A 17297-nucleotide genomic window follows, 5' to 3' on the forward strand; every position below is an offset into this window, starting at 1 on the left:
TACCCATTCATTTATGTGTTTAGATTACTGGTGAAGATAAGGTGGGGGAGAGAGAGAGATGTCAATTAACAAATGTAGATTCTTGCAGTGGTCACAGCTTCAATGATCATTGCTCTTATCAGTACTCTCCAGATATTATTATAACAACCTATGGCCTTGGGTTGTGCAATATATAATTACAGCCTTCTTATAGCCACTTTATACCTTCTCTTACCTGAAAGACCTGTGGAGGGAATGTTTGCTAACACTACCTGACTATTTCTACCCATATTCACATAGTCAGGGTTACACATGTGCACTCATACTGTGTGTGTGTGTGTGTGTGTGTGTGTGTGTGTGTGTGTGTGTGTGTGTGTGTGTGTGTGTGTGTGTGTGTGTGTGTGCGTGCGTGCTGCTGCCATACTCTGCCTTGATTTCTCTCAGTCACCCTGGTTGCTGGCAACAGGGAATGGTAGCTGTGACAGTATGACACTTTTGAACATTTCTTGCGAGACACTACTTGATGTATGTACTTATCTTGCTGTCATTTGCAGCCATGGGGTTGGACTGTGAGTGTTGGACACAGTATAACTACAGCCTTGTTATAGCTACTTTATACCTTCTCTTACCAGAAAGACATGTGCAGGGAATTTATGGTGACACTACCTGACTGTTTCTACACATATTCAAAAATTCCTAGTTGAAATTATGCATACAGCTTACTACCACTCCCAGGATTTGAACGGGGCTTTTTCTGCTAAAAATGCAACAAGTTTGTGTTTCATCTGAAGGAGCTATTGAGAAACTGCTGTTTTTTTCTTGAATAATTTCTGTCTCATTCTCTCTTTGTTGTTCAATCTGACCTTGTAATTACAACATTCTTATACATACATTCTAATACATACCTTTTGACATAGCACAGTGTAGAAAACAGTGGTTAACACAACATTACCATTCTGATATCAGATCTTGGTGCATGTAACATTTCATATCAGTTAATCACATGTCTTACAAAGGCACTAACTTTGTCAGATGAGACTTGATTGTTTAATGCTTTCAGAGCTATAGTTGCTATGCATAACCTGTACACATTTCAATTTATACCATACCAGAGTAAACACAACCAGTCCAGGGTTTTGAATTTTATTGACAGGCAGTTACAGTTTTATTTATACGTAGCCTATAAGAGACTATTACTGTAATATTGTCTGGTTTATTCAGTACAAACTATACCCATTTTTAATATTATCAGGTGACATTATACACCTTTATATTTATTTGATATGAATACTACAAGCTAGATTGTTACTCACCAGCCTTGTATACAGGCTTTGCAACCTGCTGGCATGGGCTTCCTGGTTTGCAGCCCACTCAGTTGGAGCTGTAAAGAAGATAGAGAAACATTTATGCATTCCTATCCATCACATACACAGGCTGGACTTTGGTAAATCATTATTGATATGAATACTTACACATGCCAGGGACATCACCCCTCTGCCATGCTTCTTGGACCCACTGTTCCAAGAGCTCCCTCTTCCTTCACTTCAAGTTGGCATAGTGGTGCCGGACCTGCTCACCAGTCCGAGGGATGCCAGTGGCATTGGTGAGATCATGGATGAGACTTTCCCAGGCCTCTCCTTTGTATAGAGAACCCTGGCACTGGTCCTGCAGCAGTCTCACATCCTGGTTTTTAACAAGGAGTCCAACTATGACCTTGGAATCCTGTATGCCCCAGTGCTGCAACTGAAATGGCATGCCCTCTCCAACACCTGCCATACTGCCTACAGTGGGGAGCTACAACCAGTTATGAGCTGTATTCCCACTAGCAAGGCTAAAATACAGCCGATTTCCCACCCTTTGCCACAATTGTACAGTTTTGAATATGCTGAGCTAAGCTAAGCTATGGGCAAACTTGCTTAGCTAAGGTTGGCAATGCTTAAAGGGGCAGGTTCACCACTGCTTACCAATGGACAAATCCACTTAGCCGGGCTACTCATTGCTTAGCATTCATATTTTAGCAATGCTTACACCCAGTTATTGCTTATGTTTTACTTTATAGACTATCAGCTGTATGGGATTGATTCATCATTCCTGACATATTATAATTTTGTTTACCTTCCCTGACATCCCACTATGTGCTTTCATTACATTTATTCTTGTGTTACTATACTGTATGGGGCACTTGTGTTTCTAATGGGCTTTCGCTTCTTTTCTGGACTGACATCTCATTTTTGGATCTGATACACTTCCCTGGGTGATAAATTTTATTTACTATCTCATTTATTGCAACATATGACTTTTACAACTGTTTTCACATATAAAAGTGAAAATACTTCATTAGGGCTCAAACCGTGAATGCCTGCATATATATCTTCAGCTCTAACCACTACACTATTTCAGATTACTCATTTAGTTGATATTTTCCTATTTAACTCCTTCAGATATTTAAGCTATGCTAATTACAGGTACACAAAGTGCATAACTGCTCAGCTATGCTTAAACTTTATTGCAGCCTGAAAAAAAGAGCATTAAAATATATGTGGTTTAATTTTGTTTCATTTTAATGGTATAACAGGTATGGCATTAGCGTGAATTTTCAGATGTGTATATGACAAACAGTTAAGTTTAAGTCTGCAGATCCTTTGAAAATTCATGCTAATGTGAAACCTATTATTCTATCAACTTTCTGTTTGTAAGAGCTTTATTTAAAATCTGTCCCTATTTGTCCCCCCAACATTATCAATTTTGACCAGTGTTTGTGCTCTATGAGGTTGAAAGGCATCTTCTCTCATTTTGAATTGTCGAACGGCAATTCTGGAGTGCAGGGGGCATGTGTATTGTGAGAGGACTGCTCTCAGACATACCCCCTGCACTAGCACACACAACTATGTCCGTTTTAGAGCATGGCAGAGGGCCTTCATACATAAGTATGGCACACTGCCATGCTGGATGGGAACAGTCCCTTCCATGCAGGAATAAGCTATTCCTGCATGGACGTTTGCTGAATCCCAGGGGTGATATAAATGTTAATTAATGCTGACTTACACTTAGCAAGGAGAAGATACATGGAATGAATGCATAGAATGCACTTACTGCATATAAGGTTGAATATATAGGGAACTGATGTATGCAAGCTGATAGTACCGCTGTATTATTCTTCTCACCGTGTATACATAAAAACAAGAGGCCATTACACTTGTAATGTCAGGTAACTTATAAATGGACATGTTTATGAAAGAAATGATAATGGCACGGATAAGAAAGGTGTTTATCCCCTATGGGCATGTAATAGCCAAGCAAGTGTTGTATGCTTATATAAATTTTGCATGCCAATCTAATAACAAGCAACATACATAAGTGACTAATGAAAATACTGAGAAGATGACAAGTCATGAGTCCAGTTTTGTCACTGCTGATTTGCAAACATGTCTGCCATAGTAATACTGGACATATTCCCATACAATTATAGGGAAAAATAATAGAACAGCAGCAACACAATAGAAAGTGTTGTAGCAGAGGACCAGTCACATTTCCTTATGGTTTTGCTGCATGCCATACAGTTAGACATATTTATGGAATCATACTTTTGTCATTAAGCTGTATATTGTAATGGAAATTGCAGTATTAAACACACATCTGGAGGAAGACATGCAATACAGAACATAAATATCTTGTGAATAGGTAAATGCATATCAGCAAAGAATGAACTAAGAAACATTTGGATCATGTCCTTTTAGAACACACACCCAAACAGATATCAGAAAAATGTGTAACAATCCTGAACAGCATAGACATATGCATATTGGTCACAAAAGTAAGAACACCCTTGAAGGGTGTACAAAACTAGCATACCATACATGGTATACTAATGGCCTACCTGTTATGTAAATGCCTGAATAAGCCAGCCCTATGAGTGTGTGTAAGCCACTGATGCCTGACACATTTGTCTGACAGAGAGATGTTACCAGATTCAACCCCCTGCCTGTTACACAAGGCTCTATCCAGACCCCTGTATTGACAGCAGGTGTCACACCAGATAGCATTGAAATCTGACACAAATAACTGAACTGAATATGTGTGTTAACACAGGAGGTATAAATAGAACATGAGCAATCATATTTAGTCAGAATGCCAGAAAGGAGCTGCACATTTTACTGTCCACCCAACGTTGAGGACCACAACATGACTGCTTCTTTGACAAGGAAGCTGTTTCCATCATGTAGGGCACACACTGTTCCAGAAGTGAACACCAGTCTATCTGTGTAGATATATTATAAATGGCAATGTTCAATGCACATGCCACAGGAACACTCACAAAATGACATGCATGTGCCACAGGAGCTCTCACAAAAATAACATGCCTCAAATAAATATTTCACTGCCATGCAGTCACAATTTGTGATGATACATTATTGTCCAAAATGAAAATATATATGAATAACTACATATAATGGTGTTTATGTAACTTGAGTGTATTCATATAATGTTGCCTCTATCAGGAATTGAACAGCAAGTGATGCAACTCTACTGATTAATGACATCTGGATGTACAACAAGAACTACAGTGGAAATCTAACAACTAGTATGACAATCCACCTATGCTAGTGTATTACATCATATGCATGTGTGGTAAACAATGTCTGAGATGAAAATGGCCATAGAGGGCTCCCACACTGTAAATGGATACATTATAACTGTGATACATTTCATTCATGCATTACAGTATAAGGCACAACAATGCTAACAGGCACTGAATGTACATGCTGAACACATGAGCATCTGACAGCAGACAATGCATGATATTTTACAACATGAAATGTCAGTACATTTCTGGGATATGTGACTAAGTGAATGCATTGCATCATCTTCTTTCTGAAAAGGAAAAGTGTGCCTGTAATTGCTGTGGTATGTCAACTACAGACAGCATGTTGTCTCATTCCCTTATGCCAAAGTATAACCCTGCCTACATATGTTATGTAAGGAACATGAAAGCAAATGTCAACATGACTCTGAATAAAAGTATTTCTAGTTGACAAACTGTCCTAGTGTTTAGTAAGAGGGATCAATATCTAAATGTGTACAAAGTCAATGTGCTTAGTGGCATGCACAGTCACAATAACACTGACGCGATGTAGTCTGAGAAGTAACATCTGGATTTGAACTAACTACAAAGATCACTAGCTAAACATCATTGCCTGAATTCCGAGCTCCACATGACCATGTTGAGGTACAATTGAGACTGTGCACAGTTAAATGGATGACATCACCACTGTTTATAAGTTGGATGTTTATGCTAAAAAGTGTCAGAAATGCACAATAACACTGTACAGCTACACACCATATATGTCTTTGTGGAACAGTATACGTAGTATGAGAGTAAAAGTCACACTGGACTTCAACAATCAACATATGTAGTTACACAATGTACAAATCACACTATCAAAGTCATGCAACACCTTGTAGATATGTCAGCAGTATGTAACCACTGTGTGGACATAAAACTATTTTCCCTGGTGATGCTAGGATTTGCTACTATCACAGAGTACCACTGTAATTCAATATTATAATTAGAAGGATACATAAAGGTGGTTGTAAGGAGGCCAATGATATATAACAGTTATAACTGTCAGACTACTGAAACAGTGATTGAATCACACCCACTACCTGTCCATTTACACCATCTATTCAGCCTATTATCAGCATCCAGCTCTACAGGAGAATAATGGCTACAATTGAGACATACAGCATCTATAAAGGGATGACATCAACAGTATACCAACAAGGAAATGAATCATGTAACATTATTTTCATAGCCAATCAGCACTTGCAAAGTTTTCCACTACAAATATGTATAAAACAATTATGACTCTAAATGGTTGAGTAAGCATGACCTTTCCTTGATGAAACCAGACTAGGTTGGATCCAGTGGCTGGAGGTTTACTATATCACTATTGATCATTTCCATGATGATTCTTTCCATGGATTTACATATAACACTAGTAAGACTTATGGGGCTATAGTTTTCAGGGTCTGTAGATGGCCCATCCTTGTGCAGAGGGATGACTGCTGCTGTTCTCCATTCATGAGACATGAAGCCTGTTTTGAGGCTACAGTAAAATAGCAAAGCCAATAGGTTTACTGTATCTTCTGGCTCAGTATAGGTGGCTCCATTTACAATGAGCTCTAGATACAATTCTGTATTGCCTTTGAGGTTGCAGACATAGCTAAATAAACCTTTGTGGTTGTCCTTGGTCCAGGAGTCCAAATTCACCTCAAATTTGCTTTGGAAGACTTTATTTGTCCTCTGAGTTGTTTGCTTAGTTTAATGAGAGTACTTTTATCCTGCTTGGTGCTGTAGCTCCTAATTTTTTCTATGATTTTCATCCCTCCGTTATATAGTCTATTTATTTTGTGATTCCACCAGGGTGGCTTGTTTTTTGAGTTAGTTCTGTACTTCTTCCTGGTGCGTACAGCAATACTAAGCAGCTATTAACATGCTTGTACAGGGTTACTGCGAACAGTTCTGCATAGGCAACAGTGTTCTCAGGGTTCATGGGGGGCTTGACATTTTTCCAGGTTATCACTTAATAGCAAGAAGTTAGCCTTAGAGTAGTTCCTGAATATTCCAGCTTTAGCTGGGCAGTCCAAGTTTTACTTTTCCTTCAAAGGAGGCCATTTTGTGGCCTGACCTTACCAGGGAAGGCATTACAATAGGGGTTGTGCAGCACTCTCACATATTAATTAGGACCAGATCCAGTATGGTTGCACTCCTGGTTGGTGCACTGACAATCTGCTCCAGGGAGTTTGCGTTTACAAAATCCAGAAATCTCTATGCCTGTACATTTGGTGTTGTATAGGATTCCAAGATAATAGTAGGGTAATTAAAGTCACCCATGAATATGGTATTTGGGGTGGATGGTGAGTGTTTTCAAAAAGTATAAATGCATGGTATGGGTTTCCTGGGTCATAGAGGGGGATCTATTGCTTGCAAGGAAGTGGCATTGGATTTTGCCTATGGTGATTTGAACATGAAGCAGCTCAAGTGCGTTGTCCTGTTTAACCAACCTTTAGGTGTATTCATTTTTTATGTAAATCAGGACACCTCCACCTTCAGTCCCTGTCTTTGTAGTAGCTGGTATATATGTGTGGAAAACATTATAACCTTGCACTATTGGTATGCTCTCTGTGGCTTTAAACCACATCTCAGTGATCGCACAGACTTCAGAATTCTCTAGGATGAAAATAGCTTCTAGGGAATTGAGTTTTTTGTTTAGACTCACAGCATTGAGCAGTAATACCTTTAGATTTTTTGGGGTTTTATTTGCTATATCACAAGTACTTTCAGTTTGCCATTGCCTAAAAAAGGCACTATGGGGGAAGACAATGTTTTAGCTAATATATGAAAGCCTAGAAGGTAGAAGTACATACCATCCCTGGCAAAGTAGCATGGTCTGTTGATCATCTCCTTCCATGCTGACAAATATTGTACCCCCTTAGAATGACACCAGAAACTAAGCTAACAATTAAAGTCAGTCATCTTTTGTTCATATACCTATTCAGCCTGGTGGACTTCTTTGAGAAGGTCACCAAAGCAATAGATGATGGCAAAATGGTCCACATTGCCGACCTTGACCTGGTAAAGGCATTTGCCACACTACCCTACTCAAGCATTGTTGACACACTCAAGAGGTTAGGTACAAACCCGTATGTCACCCAGTGGACAGCCGACTGGCTCACAGACAGGAAACAGTTAGAATTGTAGAATCCACCTCTACAAAGAGGCCAGTCACAAGTGGAGTCCTTTAGGGATCGGTCCTTGGACCACTCCTTTTTGGCATTTATTCTCGTACGTCAAGGCCAATGCCAATGGTCTCTGGCTGACTAAATTTGTAGATGACTGCAAATTAGGAGCTGTCATTGAATCTCACACTGACACAAATATTCTCCAGGAAGGGATGACACAGACAACAATTGGTGTTAGAGCCATGGGCTAACTCTAAATGCCAAGAAATACATAACAGTATCCTTCGAGAAGTCATCCACCACTAGTAACTATCATATTGATAACACACACCTTAGAGCTAATCCAGTAGTCAGGGACTTAGGCACACACAACGACAGCAATCTAGCCTTTGACCATCAAGTGTCTACAGTAGTGAGGAAATCATTCTATTTTGTGCAAATTATACACAAAGGTATGGCATCTAAGACCAAAAAAGTCATTGTTCCACTCAATTTGGTATTCATCAGACCTATCATTGAGTACAATGCCCTCTTTGATATGTACCTAACCAGGCATACCCAACAATTGGAAGGGTCTATATTACGTTATCGAATACTTATAACATCGAATGTTATATGGTCGACAACATATGTTCAAAGTTGTAAATATTCAAAAATAAAACAAAAAAAAATTAAAAAAGGAAAAACTTACCTGAACGTTTAAGCAGGGGGGAAAACCCCCCTGCACCCCCCACACCCCTGGTCTTTATATATACCAACTCCAAGATCGCACTACAGTGCAGTAAATGGAAATCTTCTTTACGAAGATTTCTGCTTTAATTTTCGAATATTTACAACTTTAAACATATGGTGTCGACCATATAACATTCAATGTTGTAAGTATTTGATAACATAATATAGACCCCAGTTGGAACATCCATAGAGGTTACTCACTAAAAGAATACAGGACATAAGAAAAATGTCCTATACAGACCATCTCAAGGCCCTATCCCTGTATTCTGTCTCATACAGGCTTTTGATGGAAAATCTATGCGTGGCATACAGGCATTATCAGACCCCACTCTGATGGACCTCCTGCATAACCACAAAACAAACAGAACCAGAACTAATTATTCTAAAGTCTTAAACATTGCCTGTGATATAACTAGGACCTACTGGGAAGACATGTATGTATCCCAGAGACTACCCCATCTCTGAAACAGACTCTCCAACATGTGAAGCACAGTTCCTCCTTAACCCAATTCAAGTACAACTTGAAAAATTGGATGGGGAACAAAAGATTTATCCCTGGTTTGTTACCTATGTCTCTAATGGACACAGCAGCCTGTAAATGGTTCATCTCCAGGTTCTTGCTTGTAAGTGTTTCATTTCCCAAGCTCCTGCTTACACTTATCAAGGAAATCAGAACTTGTCAACATTCTATTGTAAACATTCTATTGTAATTATTTTGTAATTGCCTTGCCTTTATGCAACTACATTATGATAAAACTGGGTTTTTGTAACCACGTACCCCAAAAACTATACACATCTTTCTTAATGACATATTTCTTTTTATACATCTTGAAATAGTTATGCTATACTCCTGATTATTGACACTGTATAACATTGTATAGCTACTTAATGCCTTGTAATAATCCTGTAACATTGCTGTTTAATGCTAATTTATAATGAAAATTGTATAGAAAGTTGGAGCTTTTCTCCTTGGGCCTCCGCTGAAAAAGGGCTCTTCAGCTCAGTCGGGCAATCCCAGTCAACAAATGTAAAATAAAATTAATAAATAATAAAATTGTCAGAGAGTTGGGAAGCATGGCTATGCTTAAAAAGGCCCTTGTGGTCATTAGCCTAGTAAACAAATATGAACCTATGAACTCCACCGGCAGTCACACTTGCAGAAGTTGAGCACTGCTGCATCAAGCATCCTACCTATCTAGTTACACATTAAAGAGAACAGTGTAAGACACGCAAGCACCACAGGAGACATCTAACACTCAAATAGATTCAGTTCATTTGCAAAAAAATGACCTCATCAGTGTGTTGAAACAGGGGTATAGGCAGACAATATAATGTTATAATTATTTGCTGTTACTGATGCTTCACAAAAAGCACCTGCCATTTGAAGAATGGAAATGTTCACACCCTCCACCCCACTTAACAAATATTTGCATCACATTCCCTCAAAAAACATTAAATGGCTATCTTTCAACCAATTACACTGTTAGCTGAAACATTCATTTACAAATTTGTGGACATAGTATTGCCTAGAAAAGCAAATGCATAGAAAATTGTAATCATTACATTACAAGTAGTATGCATAGCTACATCCTTTTGTAACAATCAAGTTGTGTATGTGAGAGCTAGGCTTAGGGGATGGTGTAGTAATCTATGATTTTTAAAACATTGATTCAAAGTTCAGGTTGATTGACACACACACACACACACACACATACACACACACACACGCACACACACACACGCACACACACACACACACACACACACACACACACACACACACACACACACACGAACAATGTTATCGTGTTGAGTATTGAAACTCCTACTTATTGTTTACACAGTCTATTGAGCACTGTACTACTTGCAAGTACCCCAGGAGACGTTTGTCTCTAAAGGAAAGAGTAAATTTTTTTCAGGATGACCTCATCAGTGTGTTTCATACGGGATGTTTTCATAAAAAGTTTGTATAAGGGAGTTATGCACACATTTAAATGGAGACAGCAACAAGCATTACTTAAACACATACAAGTATTCCATGGCAGGTATTAAAACTTCTACTTGTCTAGGTTAAGCAGTCTAGACAGCACTGTACTAGTCACAAGCACCACAAGAGAAGTCTGACACTGGGGGGGGGGGGGTCAGAGAGCACCTTTTTCAGGATGAATGTATCAGTGTGTCCAGACAGGATTTTTCTGTAAAGATGGGATGGGAGTACTATGAGAAAAATTAAATGTATTATTCTTTGGTGAAGTGGATACAACACCAAGAGATGCACACAGTCTCAGCCCCACAAACAAACCTTCTATGTTTGGCATTGAACTTCCTACCTATCTAGAGATCACTGTACTAGCTACAAGTGTCACATGAGAAGACAGACAATACATATGTGAAATTAGACATCGGAGTATTTGCAAAAAGCAATGACTGGAAAAGATGGTACTCTGCATCACAGGTCATGCAGCAAATGCATATCTGTGCACAGGAGAATGTAACACCACTATGAATGTCACATGTATGACATGATTTTATAATGAAATGTAGATACTGTCCTTACTGCACATTGTGTTACTGTGAGGGACATTGACATGTTTCACATAATGGGCTGACATACACATTAACTGTTGCGCATTGATGGACTATCAATCAAAAATTGCTCTTACTTCATACTGGGATGATTGCACAGTTGTAGTGTCACATACTTGCACTATGTACATTGACAAGAGAAACATGTAAGTAGTACATAGGACAGTGCACTGCAAATAGCTAGTAACACTGGGTAAGTATAAACACTGTATGAGAAACATATTACTTTAAATGAACTAATTGAGGGAGTCACCATCATTCAGAATGCATGATCATCCTTTGACAGCAGTAATACAGACATGCAAATGTTGTGCAACAGAAAACTATAAATATTTGATTTTCTCTTTCTTATTGTACGGTTTGAGTGCAGCACAGCTAAGCTGATTTGTGCTGCTGATGGCAAAGTGTTAACACATGCATAATCATATCTTGATGTGTTGACCTTGCAATGGTAATTAGCAGTACCCTATGCTGCTCCTTGCCAACTTCAGCACAAAGATCTGTACAAGGCAGGTTTCACAATAGACACAGTAGTCAGATAAAACATCATGAAACATGTTGCCATCAGTATGTATTTGAACATTTTCAGCATGCCAAGAAAAACATTTAGACAAGAGTATTACCTTAGCACAACATGTAGAAATTCAAAATTGTGATAGTTAATATTTGATAGCGCATTTGAGTATACATGAAAGTATGTATTCATCTTTATTAGCCTACTGAACACTGTAATCCATTCATCCAACTCCTAATATTATTTAAAATTACATTAAAATGAATAAACATAACTTAGCACAGTGGTACAAAGTGAGACAGAGTAATGCAGATGAAGGCAATCAAATCCAAAGATATTGCCATAAACTGTGTACTTCCATTTAGCCTTCTTTGTATATGTTGCCTGGTACTAGACACTGTAAAAATGCAGAGGTGGAAGAATAATGATAGAAAAGGGAAACGACAACTCATCAGGGTGACATGGAGACAGGACCAAAGTAGATTATCAGTGAGGAAGAATAATGGTGGTTCACAACAATATGTAGCCATATCCGCGGTGGTGGTGCTGCGGTAGCGTTGTCGCCTCACAGCAAGACGTTGTCCCATTAGATTTTCAGCTAGAGCATCTTCTGTGGAGACATGCATGAATGGGCGTACCTTTGTTGAAGGTTGTGCATTAGGGCCAGCAACTCAGCACGTAAAAATCAACTGCCAATCATTAGCGGACAGTAGTTCCGCTGTGGTGACCTCTAACCGGGAAAAGCCGAAAGACACAACAACAACAACAATATGTAGCCAACAGGTACACCTAAATTAGTGAACCAAAAACACTCAGTAACACTTAGCTAATGGCTGGATTAGATCCCATGAAAGTATTCAGAAATCTCTGCCCATTTGAGCATTCGATCATCATCCTACTAAGGAATCATTACTTCACAGTATTAATGTAATACTATCAAAGCACACTGACAACTTAATAAAGAAGGAGGGGTGAACAGAGAGAGTTAGAACAGATGTAGAGAAGAATAGCAACTATATATTTTGTAGGATATGGAAGAACATCTGTATGGTATTTTAGTCTTGCTTATTAAATACTCAATCTGTGATGCTCTGTACCATAAACTGATTACTATAAGTATAAAGAAGGGGTGGGAGTTTGCATGAATACCTAACCAGGAAAAGGTTGGTTTACTAAGTCTCCCTGTTGGGACTGCAATGTTTTTGAAAATGATGTCTTGCTGCACTCTTCCAGTGTTATGTTAAAGAAATGTGTTATATGAAGAGAAATACAGACATGTGCAAGTAAATAAATTATAGGCATACGAACTGTCATGAAGTAATGAACTGACATACAGCTGTAATCGAACCATGATTCTATACTGAAACAGCAGGCTACAAACAGGGTATCTTAACACACCACATAGGAGCTTCTAACTTAATACACCCAGTAGCCTAAGAACTGTTTTAATTAACTGCATCACAGTACTGCCTATAGTATGGCTTCTTTCTGTATTCCCAGAGCACAGTGGAATTAAGCACATTTGTGTAAAGGTAACTGAACCACTGCAGATTCAACTAAAATCTTTACCTTTTGCAATAAGAAGTTAAATAGCATTCCTTGTCACTCAGTATTGCTGTGCTATGACAAAAATCTACCCAAGTGTTGAAGACATAAAGTAAGGGCTTTTCCATGGGCCATTTTTGGCCATGTGTGTTGTGTGTGAATCAATTTTTTCAGTAGATTAAATATGTGAAAAAGAGGTGGATAGGACAGTGTTGAAAATGGGGTTTGCAAGCTTAGGGTAGCACATAAGGAAAAGAATACAGGAATTTGCATGAGGGTTTTGGGAGAACACATTAGCTATCCCTTTTTCACAATGTATATGTACAATTATACACACAATTTCATGACTTTGCAGAGTCACTGCAACAGTTTTGGGTGACAACAACAGAATAATGTTATATGGCCAAATGGACCAAATCAGTTGTCTTGAGCTGACACATAGGTGAAGAGGAGAGTTTTCTCTGGGGCATAATTTTTTTGTGTGTGCATATGGGGTAGGTGCCCCCGTTTTTTTTTTTTTTTTTTTTTTTTTCTTGCGGGGAGAGAAATGTTATGAAATGTGCTTAGGAATGAGAAGGGCAGGTAGGCAGGGTAAGTTAGGGAGCATGTGCAGTGATATCGGACATACAAAACAGAGAGGGATGGTGATGGACACATAAGGTTAGGGGACACCATGATCGGGGCTAGGTAAGCGACAGCTGAGGCACACTCATGTCCAGTTTGAGAACAATGAGAACCCAGTTCTCACCCTCAGAACTGTCATCACTGTCTCCTGCAGCAGCTCCTTGGGTTACTGCTGGATGTGGCATCATTTTGCAATGCAATACAGGACCCTTTCATCCCTACCGATAAGTGCATTGAGGCCCCTCTCTATTATATCCTCCACCAGCCCTGTCAGCTCATTCCAGGTGACAAAACTGACACTTCCACTACTATTTCTCCTGGAGGGTACTACCTCACCATCAACCAGGGCAAAGCTACCTGAGGCAGATGGAGCAAGTAAGGCACATGTTAAAGAGGCAACACTGACAGGTTATGACCCTAAAGTGCTAGGTGCAGCAATCTTTGGAGTATGGCAGACCAAGCTGCAGTGGTCACTCTATCTAATTGTGCTGTAGATTATTAGTTTTTTATCAGCAAATTATGGAAACTGCAGATTATTAATAAATTATACCTCCTAAAAAATAAAGAAAAATGGTGGAGGGAGGCAAAAAAAAAAAAGAAATAATTAGCTACACGGTGTGTCATAGTACTGTATATTTTAAACAAACTTGGTTTGGCAATACATAAACAATTATGATAATTTATTATTGCACATCATTACAATATCCATATATGATAGAAAGGTATTTGTGCATCATTAAATAAACAAATGTTACTGCTCTGGTATAAGAAATAGCTGTCTTTATTTCAGTATGATGGATCACAATAAAGTAATTCTTTCTGACTGACAGCTGTTAAAATTTTATAAATAATTATCAGTAACAACACTGGATAAACACTGAGGAACCAAGACCCAAATTGAAATTTTTAGCTCAGTTAAACCTTTATAATAATCACTATTCACCACTACGACTTCTTCAGAAACACATTTGAAAAAAACAACATTGTTTAAATGAACAATCCAATTAACAATGAACCAATCAAAAACAGGTTGCAATAAAATCATGAAGAGACAATGAAAAAACAATAAAAACTTCATTAACCACTAATAAATACTAAATCTCTGTAAAAATCCAAGTAATACTTTTTATATTTTAGTGTTCTGATTTTTGATGGTCACCCTCCTATCTAATAAAAAGCACTTGATGTTGACATTATCATTTAAACCTGGGGAAATGTATGCAGCTAAACGTAACTGCCATCCTGCTTCCCTTTTCTCCACTAAATGCTTAAAATTACCTCCTGGTGGGTTTTGACTGACTACTTCTACAACTGTAAAAGTATACCTTTTCTAACTGGTACACATTGTGGAATGTTTGTATAATGCATTATTTAGATTTTTGCTTTAAATGGCATAAAGATGTTCACAAATCTTTTTTCTTAATCTCCTTATAGTCACACCCTATGTAAAACTCAGGACAAGCTGAACTTAATGCAATGTAAACAGCCCCAGAAGTGCCACAATTTAACCTTCCTGGAACTGAAATGGTGTAATCTGTATTCCAAGGTGATATATGGACCTTCATGTATGTATCTGCAGGATTTCCAACTGTACATTTATCCATACCTAATGGTTTCTGTGTAGAATCAAGATCCAGCTTAGTGTTAACCTGTTCCAACAATTGTTTAATGCTACAGTGTTTCTTGTAGACAAAATTGGGGGAAGTTCCTAATAGTTTTGCAACATCCCCATTTCCTAAAATGTCTTTCCAGTTATCACAGATAACTTTCCGTATTGTCTAAACTCATATCCAAACAATATCTTGGAACCATACTATGTTTAAAATCCTCAACCAATGGATTAACTGTACTATTGCTTTTGTTAATGAAACCCTTCAATAAAATCAGAGGGAAGTCACTTTCACATCTCAAAATAACATCCTGTGCTGACCTGTCCAAAAGGTCAGTGGGATAACCCCTTTCCAAAAACAGTTTGGAAATAAACTTAATTTCATTCTCAAAATCACTATCCACAACAGTCATTTGTGAAGCTCTAATAACCAATGAGGGATATTCCATTTCATGAACATGTTTACCCCACCCCATGTTCATGAAAAGGAATATCCCTCATGGACAATGTTTTTGGAAAAGGGTGGCCAAGAATAGCCAACATGCAACCAGGTAGATTTCCTTCTAGTACAGGATGGGCACTGGGGTAGAACCTGTGATTGCAAAATCGTCTCCAGTGAAACAGTTGCCCCACAGCATAAACCACTAGCTGCCACAATCAGCGGCAAGCAGTGATCACAAAAGGCTCTATGGTCAACAGAAACCAGGCTGAAGACCTGGAAGTTGACTGGAGAGAAACAACAACACTTTAATGAATTACTCAGGGCTCTAGCACCACAAGAAGAAGATGAAACAAGTGGAGCTGAAAAAGAATGGCAGTGCCTCTAAATGGCATGTATGAGGATGACAGTGCTGATATGTGGCTGAACTAGGTATGGAAATAGGGTACATAAGAAACACTGATGGTGGAATGTAGAAGTCCAGGAAGTCATGAAAAGAAAGAAGGTATGCAGGAAAAAGTGAGACAAAGAAAAGGCGGATCAAGCTAGGAAAGAATACTGGTTGGCTAACAAAGAAGCGGAAAAAGGAGTTGCAATAGCAAAGAAAAAGGCATCAGAGAGACTCTACCAGCTTCTGGAAAGTGAGTCAACAGATAGCACAAATAAACGATTTCATGTGCACAGAAAAAGCAGAAAGGTAAAGAGGATAGTCAGACAGCCTTCATAAGGGATGCCAGCAACAACCTGCTCACCAGTCCAGAGGACATTAAATTCAGATGGAAGGCGTACTTCCAGTAGCTTCAGGATGAAGAAACCCCCACAGAAGCTGTACTGCCCCAGAGAAAGCTAATGATGAGAGAAGAGGAGGAGCCCACATAGAATAAATAAGAAGAGCACTAAGGAAAATGAAGACAGGGAAAGCAGCAGGCCCAGAGGAGGTCTCAGCAGAGATAGTAAATACTGGGTGAGATAGGGGAGAATTGTCTCCTGAAGGTAGCAGTGTGGAGAGAGAGATGTATCCCAGATGACTGGAGAATACGCATACTAGGCCAGTGTTCAAGAACAAAAGTGGCATTCACAACTGTTGCAGTAGAGAGGAATCAAACTCCAGTCACATAATATGAAATTTCTGGAAAGGTTGATTGATAAATATCAACGCAGTGTAGTAGAAAGTAAGATGGGAGGTGAGAAGTTTGGTTTCAGATCAGGATGCAGCACAACTGATCCAATATTTGTAATGAGTCAGATAGTCGATAAGAATCTGAAGATGAGGAAAAGTCCAACTGTTCATTCCTAGGCTTGGACAAAGAATTTGGCAAGGTCCCAAGAAAGCTAATTTGGGCAGTTATGCAGTGGTTCTAAGTCCTGAAATACTGGTAGAATTAGTGCACGGTATGTATAGGACACATATGTAAAAAAAAAAAAAAGACATATATGGTCTCACTGCAAATACAACGAAGAACAAAGAGGCCCAAGTAAATGTTGAAACATTGGCTGCACCTTCCTTCTCCTTGTTCATAGCATGA

At 38.7% G+C, this 17297-nt stretch overlaps 1 protein-coding gene across 1 annotated transcript in view; it reads right to left on the bottom strand.

Moving 5' to 3' along the window:
- MED12L (mediator complex subunit 12L) overlaps positions 1-17297 on the bottom strand; it is a 919119-nt gene that overhangs the window by 301214 nt on the left and 600608 nt on the right. The window lies entirely within an intron of this gene.

Source organism: Protopterus annectens, chromosome 4.part1 (genome assembly GCF_019279795.1).
Source record: "Protopterus annectens isolate FY-2018-M chromosome 4.part1, PAN1.0, whole genome shotgun sequence".
Taxonomy (NCBI): Eukaryota; Metazoa; Chordata; order Ceratodontiformes; family Protopteridae; genus Protopterus; species Protopterus annectens.